The 21,632-nt window shown below is 37.6% G+C and overlaps 1 long non-coding RNA gene across 2 annotated transcripts in view; it reads left to right on the forward strand.

Moving 5' to 3' along the window:
- LOC128118226 (uncharacterized) overlaps positions 1 to 21,632 on the forward strand; it is a 100,567-nt gene that overhangs the window by 46,088 nt on the left and 32,847 nt on the right. For both annotated transcript variants that reach the window (XR_008221053.1, XR_008221052.1), the window contains exon 4: positions 11,451 to 11,609. This is a non-coding gene — a long non-coding RNA (uncharacterized LOC128118226). The remainder of the gene's footprint in view (positions 1 to 11,450; positions 11,610 to 21,632) is intronic.

The following is a 21,632-nucleotide window of genomic DNA, read 5'->3' on the forward strand; positions in this document are numbered from 1 at the left end:
TACCCACATTCATGCACATGACCATGCTACCCACATATGCACATGTCATATACATATAATAGATTAAAAAGGATTACATTTTTTTTTTTCTGGTATGGGGGTAACTACTCACTTTCTCAATGACTTTAAAACTCTCTCCACAGGAAGGAATTTTTGTAAAAGGCAAACATTACCTGAGAATCCTAGAAGCCAGACGAAGGAAGTTGAAGGCACTGTGTATTGTAATGAAAAACTACATTAAAGCTGATCTCCTCACCTGCCATTTATTTCCCTATAAATGTTGGTAGCCTTACTTTTCTTTTTCTTTGTGTGTGTGTGTGTGTGTGTGTGTGTGTGTGTGTGTGTGTGTGTGTGTGTGCGCACACTCCAATGAGTTTCATTAAGGCTGTTTATGGGAGCATGGAAACTTCACCAATGACTATATCGGAGGGGACCCTGTAAGCAGTCTCTTTCCCCACACACTTCCATGCCAGAAGCAGCCCAGTCTTGGGAATATGATCAAAGCTGTCATGAATTCAAGAGTGAAACAGTCATGTCATTCCCATAGGTCAGTGTTCCATACCACTCCCTCCCTCTGGTTCTTACATTCCTTCTGCCCCTTCTTCCACAATGTTCTCTGAGCATAGTAGGGGAGTACTATAGATTTCCTATACCAAGTTTCACTGTCTCAGCTCCTAAACAAGAAGCCCCTAGTGGTTTCTTGTGGTTTAGGTGTGACCATTTCCTTATTCTTCATTCATCTGTATTTTTCCTTCTTCCTTTGAGTATCAGTTTTATCATCTTACTCCACATGGCTGTTAAACGGTTAATGCTGGGAAGACATTAGGACTTATTAACATTCCTGATCCAGAACTTCTATTGTTTGCATCTCTGTGGCATCCTCTCACTTCTGCCTCTCTGGCCAGAAATCCTTACAGATTGCCTTTATGTCTGACTTCAACAGCTACCAGTGCCTCTACAGTTTTCTGTCCAGCCCTCATTTTTGTTGTGAATTCTTAGAGGTCTTGCCCTACCATTAGTTTGGATCTGGGATGACTGCTCAGGTTTCTGCCATCTCTTCCTCATGTCACCTAATTAATCTTTTACTTCTTCATAGGCTCACTGTATCTGGCTCATATTGATCAACTTCCTTCAAGGGTAAATACTGAAAAAAATCATTAAATATCAGCTGGTATAAGAATATGTCCTCTGGCATTTGCTTTTAGATACCCAAGAAGAATCAACTAACCCAAAATGACAGAAACTTAGAGTTTAAAAAAATGACACAGTGTAGACATTTGTTAAAGCTGGATGGTAGATATATCATTTTTTGAAGATACATAGGAATTATCATGATAAAAAGTGAAAAAGAAACACACAAGCAAGAGTAGAACATACTTTTATCCAATAGGAAGGGTGGGTAGTAGCTAAAAGTAGCACACTCTGTCTTCTTGTCATATACAGGCCAGTACGTAATCTATATATTGTTCTTTGCTTAGAACTTCTTTATGAAGATTATGCTTTGTTTCTTTTGACCTTGAAATGCTTGTCTTAGTTGATTGTCCTAGGCAAGGGGTTGGGTTTTAAACAAAGACATTATGTAAGCAAAGCCTTGTGGTTTGAATGTGAAATGCACCCCCATAGACTCATGTGCTTTGAACATTTGGCCCCCAGCTGGTGGAGTTATTTGGAAGGGCATAAGACCTATATGAGAGGGAGACTTGCTGGAGTTAGTGGATCATTGGAGAGCTTGATGCTTTATAGCCCACCCTCACTTCCTGTTCCCTTTTCTGACTGTGAATGCAGTGTTACCAACCAACCAGTCTCCTGCTTCTGGCACGATGCCTTCCTTGTATGCTTTCATGTCTTCCCCACCATGATGAACTATAACCTTGAACTATGGACCCAAATAAACCCCTTCTCCTTTGAATTGTATTTGTCAAGGTATTTTATTATGGTAACAGAAAAGTAAGCCATAGAATATTTAAAATTTGGTGCTGTTAATGTCTGGGGCTGGATAATTATTGGTGCCATTGGCCTTTTTAGAGGGCTGCCCTGTTCACTGTAGCATGTTCAGCAATAGTTCTGTTCTCTATCAACAAGAGACTAGGTACTTGTGTGGCACTGCCACCTCCCTTCTCTCCACCCCATTATGGCAACCCAATGCCTCTAGACATTGATAAATGTCTCCTGGGTAAGAGGACAAAGTTACATATAGTTCTGAAGTGTACTGAATTATCACTATGAGATTTTTTTATCTGGACTTTATCTTTGCATGCTAATAGAGTTGATAAAAACAGTCAAGATATCATAGCTTTTCCATGCTAATACAAAAGACTGGCTGTAGATATTATAAATAACTAATTTAAGCAGATGATGTTGTTTTCAGCATTTTCTTTTACAATAACATTAATTGGTTTAATACCTGGACCCCTCATTTTTAAGCTTTATGTAGTGTTTCTCTTCTTTTTGCATAAAATGTTCATAAGTTTTATTACTGACCCATATTTTAATCTGAGGTACTTTTTTAATAAAAAATCTTTTGCAACTTATTATTTTCATAATTTATAGACTATGACATCTTCTTTTCCCTGTATATGGATACAACTGCATAGTGCTAGTATTTTATTTTTAGGGTAATGTGAATTTCAGTGTTTTTGGAAATGTAGCTTTTGCTTAGATTGGGGAGTATGGAAATTTATTTGATAAATTTTGTGGTTCTGGGCACAGTGTAAATGAGACATTTTCAGGTGCTGCAGTATATAAATAAGTGAATGTTTTTCTTGGCTCAGTTTTGTACCATAACTAGCCAGCAACTCTTGCATTAACTTCTTCAACTGAAAGTGCACTCATACATACTTCTGATTTAATAAAAACCTTAAAATAGGTTTTTGTACTAATATATTTATAACATGCAGGTGTTTGACATAGAAACATAAATCACACATGAATAAAATTGGTTCAGGGAAATACTAAAATGTACTAGGGAGGATATTAAAATATATATTTGGATGTTTATTTTATAATCTAACATGAACATTTTTCAGAACTAGTGTAGAGTTCAGTGCTCTCTTACATGATTCATTTTTTTTCTCTCGAACATTTCTGGTCTTAAATCATTTTTATTGTTTCTCTATTTTTCTTGAAATTTTTAAAATTATTATTTTATTAGTCTAGTTGTATAATTTCTTCTTTTTGGAACACAAACCAAGATCTAAGTACTAAAAACAATCCATGTAATTTTCCCAATCATTTTATATGTCATCTCTCTCTATTATACTTTTCTATAGAAACTGTACAGTATATGTGCCTTGCTTCATAAGAACCACAAGTATGCTAGTCTGCCTATTTAGAGTCATATTCATATTTTATGTCATGGTAAAAATACTGACATATTAAACTGACGTTAGAAAAATAACATTGCTATATGAATTCTGTTAAGACATTGAAGCTGATGAAGGGTGGTCTCTGAAATTAAAGCATGCTAATTTAATTTGCTTTAAAATATTTATTGAGTGCTCACAAAGTGATAATTGTAAATTTTTATTTATTTATTTTTATTTAGGTAGGTTTTCATTATGTTGCTCAGACTGGACTTAAATTCCTGAGCTCAGGCCATCCTCTGTTATCAGCCTCCCGAGATACTGGCACTACCCTTTCTCAGCTTCAGCTTTCTTTTGATTATTGTTTCTCATGAATTACCCAGTTTTTAAAGTAAGAAAATTTTGATATGAATGGAAATAGGATAAATGATTATGAAGAATTAACCAAAATAATTAGGTAACTAATTAACAAATTGACAGTCTTGATTACATGTTTGTTTACAGAATGATATCCACATGGCCAAGTTTTTTCCTCCTCTTTAGTTGTGTCCCTTAATGATCTCTTCTCAGGAGACCTCTGCTGAATTTGCAAGAATGCTTGCACCTCCCCACCCACACTGGCCTCCCAGTCTTCCCTAGTGCATCCTTTCCTTTTGATAGTTGTGATTTGATGACATACACACATTACACTTGTATTTATCATTGGTTGCCTTCCCCTTCCAACTATGATCTCTTTAAAGAAATTTTGCCTAATGCCCTTGTCATGTGGATTGATGCAGAGGACTCCAGTGTATTACTAGGACCCTTGTTCCCTGAAATGCTAGCAGTTAATTCTTTGCCAACAGCTATTTATGCTACTATTCTCTGGTTCTTAGCAGTTCAAAATTAAAACCTGGAAGATCTTTGAAGTATGAAAGGGTGAGCCAAAAAGACTGCTGGTATGGATTTTATACTTTAGTTATTAAAGTTATTGTTTATTCAAATTATAGTGACTATCGTTTTGACCACATGCTATGCCATGGGCTTCACCTGTACTTTCTGACTTAGCTCACTTGTTATTATTGCTGTAGGCTCTTGAGTTAGTACATTTGGTTTGCAATACCAAAGTACCTGAGGCTAGGTAATTCGTGGGAAAAAAAGTTTATTATCTCACAGTCCAGAAGTTCCAGAGCATGGGTTAGCATCCATTCAGTTTCTGTCAAGGGGCCTCATTATGTATCACAACAGAATAGAAAAATGGAAGGGGAAGGGTGTTCATTCAAGAGGAGCATAAATGTACCTATGAAATCTTAACAATATGTTGTCCGAACAAGTATAATGACAATAATAGGTAACGTGTCAACATTGAAAAGGGAAATTTCAAGTGTTTCCACCTTAAATAAAGAGCTACCAATGGTCAGTGGCTGCTGAGAAAGAATCTGTTTTCTCCAGGGATGAATTCCAGCATAGGATGTCCAATTCTAGGTAGTTAACAAACTTTATCTACATCATAAAAGAATTTTTTTAAATCATTAAAATAAAAACTATTTTGTGGAATTTCATCAACCAGATTCAAGTCCTTGTATTTTTATTTTTATTTATTTATGTATTTTAAAGATAATTTGTTCTTTTTTTTTAGATTTATTTATTTATTATGTGCACAGTATTCTGTCTGCATGTATCCCTGCAGGCCAGAAGAGGGCATCAGTTCTCATTGCAGATGGCTGTGAGTCACCATGTGGTTGCTGGGAATTGAACTCAGGACCTTTAGAAGAGCAGCCAGTGCTCTTAACCTCTGAGCCATCTCTCCAGCCCCATAGTCCTTGTATTTTTAAAGCTGTCTCTACTTGACAAGACTTTCTCTAGTTTCTACTATTTAACCAGATTTAGCAGATTTATAGTATATGTACTAGCATCCAATATGCTTTTTTATTCTACTCATTTATTAAAATACTGTATACCTAAGCATGTGTAGGTATTCAGCTTCTACCCTTATAGAGCTTATAGTTTACTGAAGAAGACAAAAAAAATCATCAAAGTTTTTTAAGGTGCTTCCAGCCACCTGCCTTTCTCTTGACACCCACATCTTGCCTTGTCATTGAAAACAAAGTGTTCTGGTAACATTTAAGCTTCATTCCACTTTCCACAATACATGGCAAAATTTGCTTCATTAAGAGTTTATGACATTAGAATTAATAGTCCAGAGAATTTGTTCTTCTCACTTTCTTGGAGTTCTCTTTAAATTATCTATCTATCTATCTATCTATCTATCTATCTATCTATCTATCTATCTATCTATCTATCTATCTACCTACCTACCTACCTACCTATCTACCTACCTACCTGCCTATATATCTAGTTATTCATTTAATGTGTATGGGTGCTTGTGCTCCACATGCAAGCTTGGTGCCTGTGGAGGTCAGAAGAGGATATTGGATCATCTGGACTTACTGATCGTTGTGAGCCACCATGTAGGTGCTGGGAATAGTACTAGAGTACTCCGGAATAGCAACCAGGGCTTTAAACCACTGAGCCATCTCTCCAGCCCACTTTCTTGAGTTTTCATGTATTCTTGAGTTTAAGCAGTCTAGGAGACCCACACAATAGTTTTTATTTTAATGATTAAAAAAATTCTTTTATGATATTATAGTTTGTTAACCACCTAGAATTGGACATCCTATGCTGGAATTCATCCCTGGAGAAAACAGATTCTTTCTCAGCAGCCACTGACCATTGGTAGCTCTTTATTTAAGGTGGAAACACATGAAATTTCTCTTTTCAATGTTGACTCATTACCTATTATTGTCATTATACTTGTTCGGACAACATATTGTTAAGATTTCATAGGTACATTTTCCGACATAATAGGGAAAAACATAGGGTAAAGTATCTAGTAACAAGTGTCCAGAGCCTCTGGCTCTTAAACTATTTCCCCTCCGCCCTCTTCCATGATTTTCTCTGAGCCTTAGGTGTAGGAGTTGTGTTACAAATGTAACAGTTGGTTGTAGATGTAACCAACCGTCTTATTAAATAAGAAACACAGAGCCGATTCAGAGAAGAAAGCCAAGAGGTCAGAGCTAAGAGCCTCACCCTTCCTGCTTCAGCAATCCTCTTCAGTCAAGAGAGCTCTCCGAAAAGGGGCTACTTCCTGTGTGTATGTCTTTATATAGTCTAGCTGTTCTGCCTTCTCATTGGTTTTAAACCCAAACATGTGACTGCCTCGTCACTGCCTGTATGTACCGCCCTCCAGGTCCTTAAAGGCGTGCGCCAACGCCGCCACGCACTTGCTTTGGCTCTAATAGCTCTGACCCCCAGGCAACTTTATTTATTAACATACAATTAAAATCACATTTCAGTACAAGTAAAATACCACCACAGTTGGTGTTTGGCATCTCAGAGTCCCTTACTGTCTGCCTTTTGACCAGTCTCTATCTATTGAAAAGAGAAGGTTTGGTATTAGGGTAAGCATTGAAAGTACAGTTAGAATTATATTGGTTTTTGAAAATGGAAGTAGTAGGTTTTTGTCTCAAGTCTATGATCTTTCTGGCTATGAGTAGTGTTTAATAGAGATTTTTAATTGTTATTGCAATGCTATATCCCAATGTGTACTAAATTATAACCTTATTATTTTAGAATAGACTGATATTTCTTTTTCATAAATCTGTATCTACTTATTTTGTGATAAATGAAAAATAATTAACAGGATGGAAAACTAAAGCATTCATTATCAGCTCTTGAATAACTGAGATTTTCCCCATTTTTCTTTTCTCCTTGTGTTTCCATAATTATAACCCTTTCAAATTTCATTTATTTTTAGGAACTATATTTTCTGAAAGCACTTCAAAACAGTCTCATAAAAAGTTTAGACCTTATAACAGCTATTTTGAGCATTCATATTTTGACATAAACATGGTATTCATCTTTAATAGGGTATTTCCTTTTTTTTTTAGGGCAGCCTCTTTTTTTAATTTTAATTTTTTTCATTTTATATGCCATCCACAGTTCTCCATCTGTTCCCTCCTCTTGCTCTTCCCCCACCTCCCAACTACCCAACCCCCACCCACTCCTCTGAGAGGGTAAGGCCTCTTATGGGGAATCAACAAAGCCTGCCCATATCAAGTCGAGGCAGGATCAAGTCCCTTTCCCCTGCATCAAGGTTGAGCAAGGTATCCCACCATAGGGAATGGGCTCCAAAAAGCCAGTTTATGTACCAGAGATAAATCCCAGTCCCACTGACAGGGGCCCTACAAACAGACCAAGCCACACAACTGTCATCCTCTTCTACAGGATTCCCTGAGCTCTGAAGGAAGGGATTTAATGGAGACATCCCATTTAGAGCTGCATTTCCCAAGGATTCTCTTTGTGTAATGTCTGGCTGTGAGTCTCAGCATCTGCTCCTGTCTGCTGTAGAAGGAAGCTGCTCTGATGATGACTGAATAAAGGGCTGATCTATGGGTATCGCAGAATGTCATTAGGAGTCATTTTATTGATAATTTTTTAACCAGTAGTATTTGGTTTTACTTTAGGCCTCTGGGCTATCTAGTCTCTCGTTCTTGGCCACCCAAGCAGTGTCAGGTATGGGTTCTGTCTTGTGGAGTAGGCCGTAAGTCAAATCAGACATTGTCTACTCCCACGAGTTCTGTGCCACCATTGCCTTAGCATATCTTGCAGGCAGGGCAGATTGTAGGTCAAGGGTTTTGTGCCTGGGTTGGTGTTTGTTTCTCTTTTGGTAGACTGCAGAGTACCTTCCCACACCAAAGACATTAGAATGTAGGGGTGAGGACTCCATGTAGGCAACAGCTCTGCTTCTCCATGTTCAATGAGTTGTGTGAGTGTTGTCTTCAGCAATGGGGACTCACTGTCAGTTTGTGCAGAGCAACTCATTGTTTTGGTAACAGCCTGGGTTGTTTGGGGATTTCTATGGGACTTCCTTGGTCAATTGAATGCAACCCTGTCCCGCTACTGGAAGCCTTCTTTGGTGACAAGAGATGGCCAGTTGGGACACCATATCCCCTGTTACTGGAAGACCTCATTAGAATTGCATTTATATATTTTAGGAAGTTTTCACTGCACTAGGTTTCCATATCATCCCTCAAATGCCCCTTAGTTCCAGCTGTCTCTCCCTTAACACTATCTCCCTTCCCTCTACCCACCTGATCCCCCAGTTCCCATCTCCCCCAACCCCAGTGCTCCCCCCAAATCGATTCTATTTACCCATCTCAGGGAGATCCATATATACCCCTAGTCCCTTCCTTTATACCTAACCTCTTTGGGTCTATGGATTGTAGGTTGGTTATCATTTATTTAATGGCTAATATTCACATATAAGTGAACACATATCATATTTATCTTTCTGGGTCTGGGTTATTTCACTCAGGGTGATTTTTTTCTAGTTCCATCTGTAGTTCAACAATGACTGTCTCCCAAGGGAATGGCCAATAATCTGGTACTTGTTCCATTTATGATATCGGATGTCTCAGCAGTCCCAATCTGATTCTAGAATCCCAGAAGATTCCTAGAGAGCTTGTATTCAGGCTGTATTGGAATCCAGAAGTAAATTCTAATAACAGTGAAAGGAGTACAGCAGGACAGATAAATTTGCCAGTGAGAGTGAAGGCAAGCACGTGAAAAGCAAAAGTTTTTTCTTCTATGTCCCTTTATGTGAGCTGTCACCAAAAAGTATCACCCAGAATTAGGGTGGGTCTTCCTACCCTAAATTATCCAATCAAGAAAATCCCTCACAAGCATGCTCAGTTGCTTGGGTTTTAGTTGATTTCAGACACAGTCGAGTTGACAATCAATTAGCCCTCATAGGTATAGTAATTAAAAAAAATAGAATTTAGGTGCCCAATGCAATGCATGATCATTCATTTAAAAATAGTCTATTTGTTTATGATCTTGTATTCTTTAGAAAAGCAAGCAATTAATCATTTTATAGTGCAGTCTTAGTTTTGTTTAGCAGTTCTCATAATAGGCATGATATATATTTGCTTGCCTTTTTTTTTGAGACAGTGTTTCTCTACCTAGCCCTGGTTGTCCTGGAACTCACTATGTAGACCAGATTGGCCTCAAATTCACAGAGATCTGACTGCCTCTACTTCCTGAGTGCTGGGATTAAAGGCATGTGCCACCATGCCCTGCCTTTTCTTTTTATTTTTTTCCTTTGGTTAAAGATATTTGCTGTGTTTTTACCCCAAGCTTCTTTATCTTCCCGTGATTTTTATTTTTTCAGATGTTTATATTTTATTTTATTTATTTAAATTAAAAATATTTTATGTATGTGTATGGGTGTATACCTGTTTGTGTGTACGTACATATTTATTTGCAGATATCCTCAGAAGCTTGAATTGGGCATTAGAGTCCCTTGAGCTGGAGTTGAAAGCAATTGTTATCTGTCTGTTATGGGTGTTAGGAACCAAGCCCAGATCCTCTGTGAAAACAGAAAGTGCTCTTAACTGCGGAGTAATCCCTTAAAGAAATTTTTAGAATGAAGCAACTTAGGAACATAGAAGATTTCACAAAATGTGGAGGAACTAGACACTTTGCAAATACAGAATTCTGAGGACAAGGTGGTGGCTCAGCAGCAGAACATATATTGACATATGTGACTCTCTACATTTAGTCACCAGCACTAACGAACAAGGAACAGACAAAACTGAAAGGCATAGTTCTTTATGGAGTTCCAAGTATAGGACTTTCATTTTTCTATTTGGAATGGAGGATGCTAAGAATTAATTAATTAAGTGAAGACAATTCATTGATAATACTTTGTCTTTGAATGTTTCAAATGATACTTTTTGTTTGGCCTAAGTTTTGAGAGGAGTCTTCTGTGTATTCCAGACTGACCTTGAACTCATAGCATTCTCTATGTTTCAGCCACTTGAGTGCTAGGATTACCAGAGTGTGCCATTGTGCTTGGCTCAAATATTCCTTTTCACATATTGTTAGTCAAAAAAAAAATTCTAAGCATAGTACTTTACCTGTAACCTCTCCTGATTTATTTGAAGACAATATTTACTTTATTCTGAAGAAAACTAATTTGTTGATGCAAAATTCTTACTATAATTCAACTTGATGGACAGTCTTCTCTGCTGTATTTTAAGAATCTCTGGAATAATATTTCCTTGCTAGACTTTTTGGAAGCAGGTGCTGTGTTGATGTCCATGGACCATGTTACCACTGAAGGCCAGATGGAGTTCTGTGGTCTGTGCTGCCACCTGAATCAAGTTAGTGTCAGTGGCCTGTGCTGCCACTCAGTGCTGTGAGGGTGACTGTGGTCTGTGCTGTGGCCAAGGGCCATATTGATGTCTGTGGTCAGAGCTGCAGTCAGATACCAGGTTGAGGTCCGAGGTCTGTGGTGATATATTGTGTACCCTAATAAACTTGCCTGAGGATCAGAGGACAGAGTCAGCCACTAGATTAGACATGGAGATCAGGCAGTGGTTGCACACACCTTTAATCCCAGTACTGGGAAACACACATGCCTTTAATCTCAGGAAGTGATGTCTGGGCAGAGAAATGTGTATAAGGTGTGAGGAAACAGGAACTCACGCTCTTTAGACTGAGGATTTCATAGAGGTCAGAACTAGTGGCTGGCTGTTCTGCTTCTGTGATCTTTCAGCTTTCACCCTGATATCTGGTTCTGTTTTTATTTATTTATTTATTTATTTATTTATTTATTTATTTATTTATTTATAAATAAATTAAAAGACCATCTAAGATTTGAACAACAGAGGTCCATGCTGCAATGGAGTCCATATGAATGTCAGTGGTCTGTTTCCTGCAGAAGGCTGCATGGATGTCTGTGCTGCCATATAAAGCCATGTTGATGTCCATGGGCTGGAAAAAAAAAAAACTGACTCCATTTAGTGCATCTAGTATATGCCAGGATGTGTATATATGTATTGAACCATCTACTAGAGCATAAATAGCCCCCAAGAGCTGCATCCATGAAGTAAACTGACTCACCCTCCCCAAGCAGTCATTAATAGCTCTTCAGCTAGGGGTGGGATTTCATATGCTGGGATTTTGTTTTGCTTGATCTTGTGCATATAGTCATAGCTGCTGTTAGTTCATGGCTACCATGGTCCTTTTATGTTAAGCAAATACTATTAGACTTCAGATGCCCATTACTTCTGGGTCTTATAATCTTTCTGTCTTTTCTTCCAGGGTGATTCCTGAGATTTGATTGGAGGGAGTTCCATTTGGAGCTGAGTACTGCCTCTGCACTTGACCACTTGTAGGGAAACATTAATTGCCATCTACTTCAGAGCAAAGCTTCTCTGATGAGAGTTGAAAAATGCTCTAATCTGTGGATATAGAGATAAGGTTAGTTGTTATTGTGGTTTGCAGAATTCACATCTGGGTAAGATTGTGATGACTTTCCTACCCCAGTATCCTGTATAGAGTCTTCCAGCACATAAAAGCTAACCAGTAGGGATGGTGTTTCCAGGTTGGTACCAGCTTGATTTCTCCATGTTCTGTAATTCAAGTTTGTGGTGGCTTTGTCAATAGGGTCTTGCTGTTTAGTTTTGGGAGTTAACCAAGAGCAATGGTGATGTCTATGATGTTTGGTGAGGGTCTCTATGGTATACCACTGACCAACAGCTTGGAAAGAGGTAAACCATATCTAGTCTTGGGCTTCTGCTTTTGACTTATTTGTTTGTTTATTTATTTGTTTTTGTTTTTTTGAGATAGGGTTTCTCTGTGTAACTGCCCTGGCTGTCCTGGAACTCATTTTGTTTTAAAATTGTGTGTGTGTGTGTGTGTGTGTGTGTGTGTGTGTGTGTGTGTGTGTGTGTGCCTGTATGTCTGTGTGTCTGTGTCCTACAACCAAAGTGTGCAATGTCTTTGACAATTGAAGCTAACCAGTTACTCAGGATGGGCAACTGAGAACTGTATTTTGTATTGTTTTGGGTGTCTCTGAGGCTTCCCTGACAAGTAAAATTGGCAAAGAGGTAATATATCCAGCACTAAGATTTCATTTAATAACCCATGTCTTCTGGGAGCGTCATTCTTCACTAACATGAGGTACTTCAGTTCACACTACTTTTTTGTTATAATTTTAGTTACAAACTAGTGGGGTTTCATAGTGCTTTTTAATAATCCTTAGTTTGATTAACTCATTTTCTTCCTCTTTCCTACCTTCTCCATCTCCATTTCCCAATCCACATCCCCACTTAAACTTTTAGACTCCAATATTCTCAGGGGCTACAATATTATTCTATGTTTATTCTGAGTGTACTTCTACTTGGTTATATCATACATTTTATTTGGTGGGAGAGTTGTTTTTAAACCTTATTTCAGGGGAAGAAATTATTTTGAAGAAGACATAGACGTAGTGTCTGGTTGGGGGAGGGATTACTACTGGCCTATCAGGAGGCTAGAAGCTGAAGAAGTGCAGTGAGGGTTGAATTTGGCTTAGCTGGAGGGCTGAGGAAATAGAGGATCTTCAGAATTACTTGCCCATCAGAAGTTTAGGACAATAAATGTGCATATCAGGAGAAAATGGAGATTCCTGCTACTAAGTCAGGGACAGTTTGATTCTCGCTGTTGTAGGGCAGCTAAATGTGGTAATTTTCTCATTGAAGGACAAGACAGGGTTATGAAGTAAGCCTTACAATTTAGATCCCACCACTAAGGAAGCCTAGAAGTTTGTGTCCTAAACTCTGCCTTAGTTTATCTTTTATTTAAAACAAGTGACTGATATTTTGTACTGTAATGACTTACCAAGATGCAGAAGAGCTGGGGCTTTACAGATCACCCTTTCATGAAAGACTAATTTAAGTTTTTTTGCGCATGGAAAAACAACACAGCAAACCAGAACATTTTGTTGGTAGTTTCCCTTACTAGATTATTAAATATCCCCACTCTTGTATTTTGAAATGTGTGTAGGTTTGTAAATACAGCATAGCACTTTGGGTGATACCTAAAGTAAGGAAGGCCCTGCTTAATTATGTAAGTCAGCATGAGGTGGCTGGTGAGCATGAGTCGAAGTAATTTTCATGGCATGTGAAGAAATCTTCCTCATCCTATAGATTGCCCTCCACTGTACAAGGTTTTTACTGTACATATTTTGTTTAAAGTCTTACTAAAAGTATTAAAACAATTCCCATTATTTACACAAAATTTTACATTTCTTTTCAATTCTCCAGAGAAAATCTTTTACTTGAAATCTGGATGTGGTGTGAAGAAAGCTGCTTTGGTTGCTATGACATAGCTACCTGCTTTAGAAAATGCTTGTCCCTCTAGAGGGCAGTGCTCCACTTCTGCATCCCAAACCGTGGAAGTAGGGCTGCCTTCCTGAAAGGCTAGATGTGGTTCCTGTGGCTCATTGCCTCAAAACAGTCATTTAACAAAACAGGTTTTGAACAAGAAAATATTCAAGATGAATACAACTCCCATAAGCTAATATTTGATTTGGAATTTTAAGGGCAATTTCTTTGGCTTTTCTTTTGTCCTTTCTAAGAATGTGTAAAAGGTGCTTAACCTATACTCCACATTTAGTTTATAACTGATTCTATTTTCTGAAAAATACCCCTAAAATCTATTTCTCTTAAGGTTCCATATTTGTCATTAGACATGCTTATGAAACGAAAAATTTAAAAATCCAACTAAAATAAAATACCAGAGAATTCTGTGTGTCTTCTGGTTTCATTTTTCTATTTTCTTCCCACAATTCTTGTTATTTATGGTTTCCTTTAGTTTTTGATTAGTATTTTAAATCTAGATATAGAAACTGGTGAAATAATTGTAATAAATGTTGTCATATTTATTATTACTACATTTCAGATGATTCTTCTTGTGCCATAGTCATCTTCTTTCCTTTCTTTCCTCCTTTATCTTCTGCCTGGTGTCTTCCACCCTCCTCATCTTCCACCTCTTCTTGTAAAATTTTCCATGAAATAAATATATTTCTTATAAAAATAGCAGTCTCTTTGATCTAGTCTGCCCACTTCATTTTTTTAAAAAGCAAAAGCAAATATAGAATTAATTAGTGTGACAGGCAGAAATCTATGATCATCCTAAACTATTCTGGGCCTTTATGTTTGCTGTGAAGGGATCTTTACAGATTATTTTAATAAAGGAACTCACTTAGTAATAAAAACCCTTTAAAGTCTGTGTCTTGTGATCAGAGCCAGAAGATTGGTAAGGATATTGAAAAAGTGACAGGTTTTCTGTTCAAGAGAGGGTCTTTATTGATGGTTTTGTACTGGAGGGGAGCCACCGAGGCAATGACCTCACAGTGGCCTCTAGTGGCTGAGAGCAGTCCCTAGAGCAGACCCTAGAAAACCAGTGCCCAGTTCTACCAAAAAACAAGAAACTGAGTTCTGCTAAAACCAGTAATCATGGAAATAGACCCACGCTCCAGATGAGAATGAATCTCAGATAGCACTTTTATTTCAGTTTTGTGACACACTGAACAAACATTAGACTTTGGACTTATAACAACTGTAAGATAATAACTAAGTATAATGACTAGGTATAATAACTGTTTTAAGAATCTAAGGTTGTTGTTATGCAGTGGTAGAAACCGAGTAGAAAGTTAGTAAAGTTCTTTAATATCATGTGTAAGAGGTTTCTGGAAAAGCGTAAGCTGTCACATAATTAGATACGAAGCAACAATGCTCAGCAATTGTGTTTTGCCAATGTGCAGCTCCTTCTTCTACAGTATTTGCTATTGGGTTGGACTGATGCCTCACTTCACAGGTAAGACTTGGTGAGCTCACACCATTTAGAGCATATTACTTCAAGAAGATGTGACCAAAGCTCTTCTAAACTAAATAAACCTTGGGGCATTTGGGCTGGACTGTTGGGGTATATGCTTTCCCTTTCTTTTGAGCCTGTTGATGTGAATATTGAAGTTCATGGGTTTTAAAGATTCGAAGTCAATTCTGAAGTTTCTCAAAGGCTTCTGGTTTGTATTTGAAGATTAAGTGATACACTCAGGCAACTAAGGAGTTCTGAGAGTGGAAGAAATAGTCTTCCCTAGGGAAGAGCATGGCAGTTGGTTACCAAATGGTTACTCTGAAAACAAACGTAGAAATAACTTTATATTAATTGAGCTGGTTGTATTTATGTATTTAACAATAATTAAAGAAAAAGAGGCCATGGACTTGAAAAGACCAAGGAGGGCTAGGTATGTGGGAGGGTTTGGATGGAGGAAATGAAAAGGGAAAATGTTGTAATTATATTATCTCAAAAATTATTTCTTTTAAAAAAGAAAATTAGGTGAATACAGAGAGACCAAAGGTATTAAAATGCCTCTAGGTTCCATTCAGTCCTGGATTAATATAAATGTGCTCCCTGACAGTTAAATTATTTTTGACAATATATCTTCCTCTTACTTTAAAAACATTTGATTGTCAAATGCCAGTTTACTATTGCGAGGCGTGAGCTTAGTTACTCTTCAAGAATAACTGTTTCAGCTGCTGTTCCATTGCACATCAGAAGCCATCGGCCCACTGCCTATTCAGCTGCCTTCGAAGAAAAGGGCACTGTACCTTTTCCAAATTGCGAAGGCCACTTCAGGGATGGTGCCATATTGTCCTGGCCTCAGAAGATGCCTTTTGATAAAGCCATAACCACACTCGTTTTGGCAAGAATCAGTAGTCCTTTGTTTCATGTCCTGTCTGTCCATTTTGTCAGCAGTTGATTCAAGGATACTTTGTTGTCCAGTGGCTAACTTTTGCCACAATGAAAGTTAACTCCATATCAGGTGACTGTCCAGGCAGCTGGCTGTTTCTGTCAACTCACAAATTTTTTGGAAGTTGCTTGCATGCACTTTCTGTTTTTATTTTTGTTAGCTAATATTATTTCCTTCTTGGGTCTCTGAGGGAGTTGAAGATTAGTTAGTTATAGTTGAAGGTTAGTTAGTTATAGTTGAAGATTAATTAGGATAGAAAGTGAATTAGATACATTTTGGACTTAACAAAATAGGATAGATAATGAAATTATTTTCTCTGAATTTGTCAAATACAAATGGACTAGACATTGTTTAGACATTTATTACTTGTATATATTGTATATAGTCATTGTACTTTTGTATATAGTTTTTCTTTTGTTAGTTATAACCTTTTTCTTTTTTTCCTTTTTATTAAAATAGAAAAGGGGAAAAAAAACATTTGATTGATTCTTGCATTGAATTTATTTCCTACAACTAAAGAATAAATAAACTTATAGACAAGCCATGATCTCCTTGACTTTCATGATACCTTTCTTCATTTTAAGAAAATATTTTCCCACCAAGTGATTCTTGTTATTTGTATATTTCCTTTAGTTTTTGCCTAGTCTTTTAACTCTAGTTATAGAAATTGGTAAAAACAATTGTAATGAATGTTAAAATTTTTATTATTATTACAACATGATGGAACAGTCCATGAAAATCTGAATTATGGTTTTCATGATGACATATATTTGAAGAACATATATTATTGGTTTTATTTAACATTTTTTTCCATTTTGCAATTAATTTTTAAAAGTTATATGCAAAGTTATGGGGTTTGTTGTAGTTTTGTGTGTATGTACTGGCATCATTTGTTTTTATTTGCCCCTGCCTCACCACCTTTTCTTGTGCCTTTTGCCCCTGTCTTGCTGGTTTCTCTTCCTCCTCCTAATAGTTCCTACGTCTGCTGAAATGGCTTTGAAATTACTATTTATTTACTAGAAATTCTGTCAGTAGGGTGTAAACAATTTTTAAAGGTTTTGTTTCAAGATAGTGAAAACAAACTATCCAGTTTTCAGTAATTGACACTGTAATTGTCTATAATTCTGTCAATAGAGACATGCTGGAGTTAGTAATGTGTAAAAAAATAAGATTTGTCTTGTGTAAAGATGAAAACAATTAGTATTGTTAAATTTTTGTTCAAGTGTTTGTTTATAATAATAATCTTATCAGTAGAGATGAATAGTCTATAATAAAAAGCCTTTTAAAAAGATTTGTTTTTATTATTTTTAATTATGTCTGTATGTATGGTGTGCCTGTGTGTGGGTAACTGCACTTGAGTGCGGGTGGCTGCAGGGGCTAGAAGTGTCTGATTTCTGGGGAAGTGGAGTTACATTGGTTGTCAGCTGCTTGACATGGGTGCTAGGAACCAAACTCAGGTTTTCTAGAAGAGCAATTGATAACTGCTGAGTCCATTTCTCCAATTCTAGAAAGCTTTTTAAATATTTTAAAATATCTTTAAAATGTGTTTAAAGTATATGTGTGAGTGTTTGTATTAAAAGTTTTTGTTTGCTTATTTTACCTTAAAGGACTTTTCTTTTACCTATAGACATATTTTTCCCCCAAATGTTGTCATGATAGTAGACCTGACTGGTCTTATGTTAGTTCTACCTGGGATAACTCTTTGCTAAGATTATCTTAAATATTAGTATCTTAGAATGTTAGAGTTTACCTGAAATTAATGCCCAGAAAAATACTTCCATTCTATAAATATTTAAAGGTAGGGGATGAATATGGATGATTTAGAGTTTTCTTGAGATTTTTTTTTATTTGCATATGCTAACTGTATAAAATAAAGGGCTTCATTATGACATTTTAATGAAAAGAATATAGAGAGAATGCCCAGCATAATAAATAAATGTTTTCTGTATATAATCTTCAAAATGTTTTCTGTATATAACTTTCAAAATGAAGTTTGACTATCCCTATAAAAGGAAGTAGAATACAAGTTGATTGAAAAGAATTTTTAAGGTACAAAATAAAAGAAAGCAATTTTTTTTAAATTGCAAGAATATTTTAACTTAAAGATAAAAATCTCTTGATTTAAGCGGCATGATTGAAGGGGAATATGTGCAAAATATCTTGAGCTAATGGGTGTCAATAAAGCCATGTAAAGGGTAGGAAGGGGCTGAGAAGAAATGGAACCTAATGTGTGCCTTTCAGTTCAGGAAATTGTGTAAGGGTTAAATTTGTCTTTTTGTTTGAATATGAAACAGTTTGCATAGGCTTTTGTGCTTGCATACTTGTTCTCAAGCTTTTGGAACTATTTTGAAAGGAGAATCCTTAGAAGATAGATCCTCTCTGAAAGAAGTGGCTCACTGGGTTCAGGCCTTGAGGCTCTAGAGATTAGCGTGAAGTACTGTCTGTTCTGCTTCTTGATTTCAGGCTCAGTGTGATGAACAACTTCCACTGCTGTTGTCATGCCTTCCTCAATTGTTGTATTGTATTCCCTCAAACTGTGATAAAACAACAACAAAAAAAATGAAATAAAAAACCTCTTCTTACATCAAGTTGCTTCTTGTCAGTAATTTGGTCATAGTAATAAGAAATTTAACTAATCAGAAAATAGGTACCAGGAGTGGGACGTTTTCTTTTATAAATCTGACAATGTGGTTCATAAATTTTTGAACTGGTTTTTAAGTGGAAAATTTAAAGAATGGATAAGAAGACCAATTTGATGTTGTTAGCATAGCTTTTATAAGACTAGAATGCTGAGAGAAATGTAGACATTAGCCCTGGCTTATAAGGTTTCATAGAGGAACAAGGACCCCATTGAGAACTTGGCTAGAGAGCCCTTTTTGTTTTCAATTAGAAAACATACAGGCATTTAAGAAATAATAAAGTAAAATAAGATAAAACAAAAACAAGCAAATCAGAATAGGACAAAACAAACAGAAGAAAAAGAGCCAAAGAAAAAGCACAAGAAACACATAGATGCAGAAACCATAAAAAAAACCACAAAACTGGAAGACATAATACACACACACACACACACACACACACACACACACACACACACAACCTGTAAGGTTAAAAAAAGCCCTGACACAACATTATGAGACAAAGAACCTCCAAAGATCATTGAGAGGTCCCGTGTTTTACAGATAGCAGAGATGAAGATCTGAAACTACCCAAGCTCCAGATGCTGGAAACAACGTGGTAGGTTTGATACTTGCTCTGCCAGATTTCTGTTTTAGTTTAGCCCAATCTTTCCTTAAAAATTTTATTTTATTTATGTGTGTGCATGTGTGTCTTTGTTAGTTAATGTCATATGTGTGAAGGGATCTGCAGAACCCAGAAGAGTGTTGGATTCTTTAGAGTAGGAGTTGTAGGTGGTTAAGAGTCACCTAATATGGGCACTGGGAATTGAACTCCAGACCTCTGGAAGTGTAGCAAGCTCTGAGCCATCACTCTTGCTATGGCTCAGCCTTTATTTGCTGTGTCTTGTTGCTCATGTTTTAAATAGGAATGTTCATTTTATGTCATTGTATCTTAGAAGTTATGTTTCTAATTTCATAGAGAATCGTGATTGAGAAGTTGCTTAAAATGTTCTAGAAGGTTGCATAACTTTTGGGAGGTAGAGCCTAACTGGAAGAAGTGGGTCCTTAATGGAAGGTCTTAAGATTTCATAATTGTGTCCAACATTCCTGAGTGTAGATGCAATGTGACCAGCTGCCTCAAGCTCCTGCTACCGTGCTTCACCTACCGTGACAGGCTGTGTTGCTTCAAACTATAAGCCTGAACAAACCTGTCTTTCCTTGAGTTGCTTCTTAAAAGGTGTTTGGTGATAGCAACAAGAAAATTAACACAAATCCCAAAATGAAAACTGCTGTGGAATAATCCTCTTGTACAGTGTAAAGATTTGTAATTCAAATTGGTTTAATAAAACAGTGATTGGCTAGTAGCCAGGCAGGAAGTATAGGCATGGCAACCAAACTAAAGCTGCTGGGTAGGAGAAGGGCAGAGTTGGGAGTCGCCTGCCAGAGTCAGAGGAAGCAAGATGAGAATCCTATACTGAGAAAAGGTACCAAGCCGTTGTGGCTAAACACAGATAAGAATTAAGGGTTAATTTAAGTATAAGATGTTGTATTTGAAAAACAGAAGGAAGGAGTCACACCATACAACAGGGCCCATGTAGAAGGTTTATTGAGGGGAAGGGGAGAGAGAAGGGGCAGGGACCAGTTCCTGGGGATGAGAGTGAAGGAAGAAAAAGAGAGAAAGAGAGAGAGGAATCTGTAACATGCTTTATTTTTTCTATTACTATCAATTAGGCTTCCTGTCTTCACCTGAGACAAACAATAAGGCACCTGTTTCCTTTCGTTATTGCAGTATCACTCCAGCATCCAAGAGACACAGGTGATTGATCGCTGAGGGCATTTAACAGTAATGAACTGTTGTATTAAAGTCTGTTTTGCAGAGTCCAGACCCTTTTGTGTCTAGGGGTGTGAATATCTCTGGAGTGTTACTGTTTCTTACTGCCTGAGTATATTTGACGATCCTTGCACTTCTGGTTCTATGGCTGATGGTGTTCGTGTAACAGAGCTGAGCAGTTAATTAGAAATTTGAATATGTTATTAGAGACACAGAGGAAAACTGATGTAGCAGAATGTGCTTGGTAGAGACAGGAGAACACAGAGGGGGAATCAGGAAGAAAAACATATGGCATTCCCAACCCAGTGGGATTGAGTACGGTTGTGGGATGAAACCTCATTCTTCTGGAATTGGAAACAAAGCAATTGATCTCAGTATCCTCTGGAACTTAAGAGAGCAGGGCTCTGTTTGTGTCACTGTGTATGAGGAGGAATTCCCCTGGGTTGGGGGTGGGGTAAAAGGCTAGTAGTAGTAGTAGTAGTAGTAGTAGTAGTGGTAGTAGTAGTAGTAGTAGTACAAGGAGGAGGAGGAGGAGGAGGAGGAAGAGGAGGAGGAGAGGAGCTGCTGGTGAGTCTAGGGTCAGGCAACGGGGGGAGCAAATGAAATGGAAGCTCCTTCCTTGGCTAAAAAAAATCTCTTCTCATTAGGGGCGCAGGACAAGTTAGTATGACCAAAAATGTGTGAGTAAGAGGGATCCTCCTGAAAATATAATTAGGTGGTGGGGTCTGATAAGGTAGGTAAGGCTGTCCCACTACCCCAACAATAGGGAGACAAGAAGGAGAGGTGGGTCCCCAAAACTCCTTCAGGATCAAGTAAGTGGCCCCAGTGTCCATGAGAAAGGAAATGGATCACCCTGATACTGTAATGGCTACCCAAGGCTCCCTGTGGGAGATGACAGTTTTGGACCAGAGCCTTCAATCATCCATAGCCAAGCCTAGAAGGTTGGCTGGAGGGTGGTCTGCATTTGATGTCCCCCATGCCATGTGGTGCATGGGGGCAGTCAACTGACCAATGTCCCTCTTGGTGGCACTTTGGACATGGCCCCGGTGGCCCATGTGGGACAGGGCAAGTACAAGCCCAATGACTTTCTCAGCCACATTTAAAACAAGGACCTGGGGGACCTCAGGCAGCTGGTTGCATGGCCTTGGCCAGCATTTGGTATTCCTGTTTATGGGCTTTCTCGTCTCTCCCATGGTACACCTTAAAAGCCGGCACTAAGACTTCTGTCTGTGGGGTCAGGGGCCCTCTCTCCAGAT

The sequence above is a fragment of the Peromyscus californicus genome, unplaced genomic scaffold, assembly GCF_007827085.1.
Source record: "Peromyscus californicus insignis strain IS unplaced genomic scaffold, ASM782708v3 Scaffold_22__1_contigs__length_63687245, whole genome shotgun sequence".
NCBI classification, from domain to species: Eukaryota; Metazoa; Chordata; class Mammalia; order Rodentia; family Cricetidae; genus Peromyscus; species Peromyscus californicus.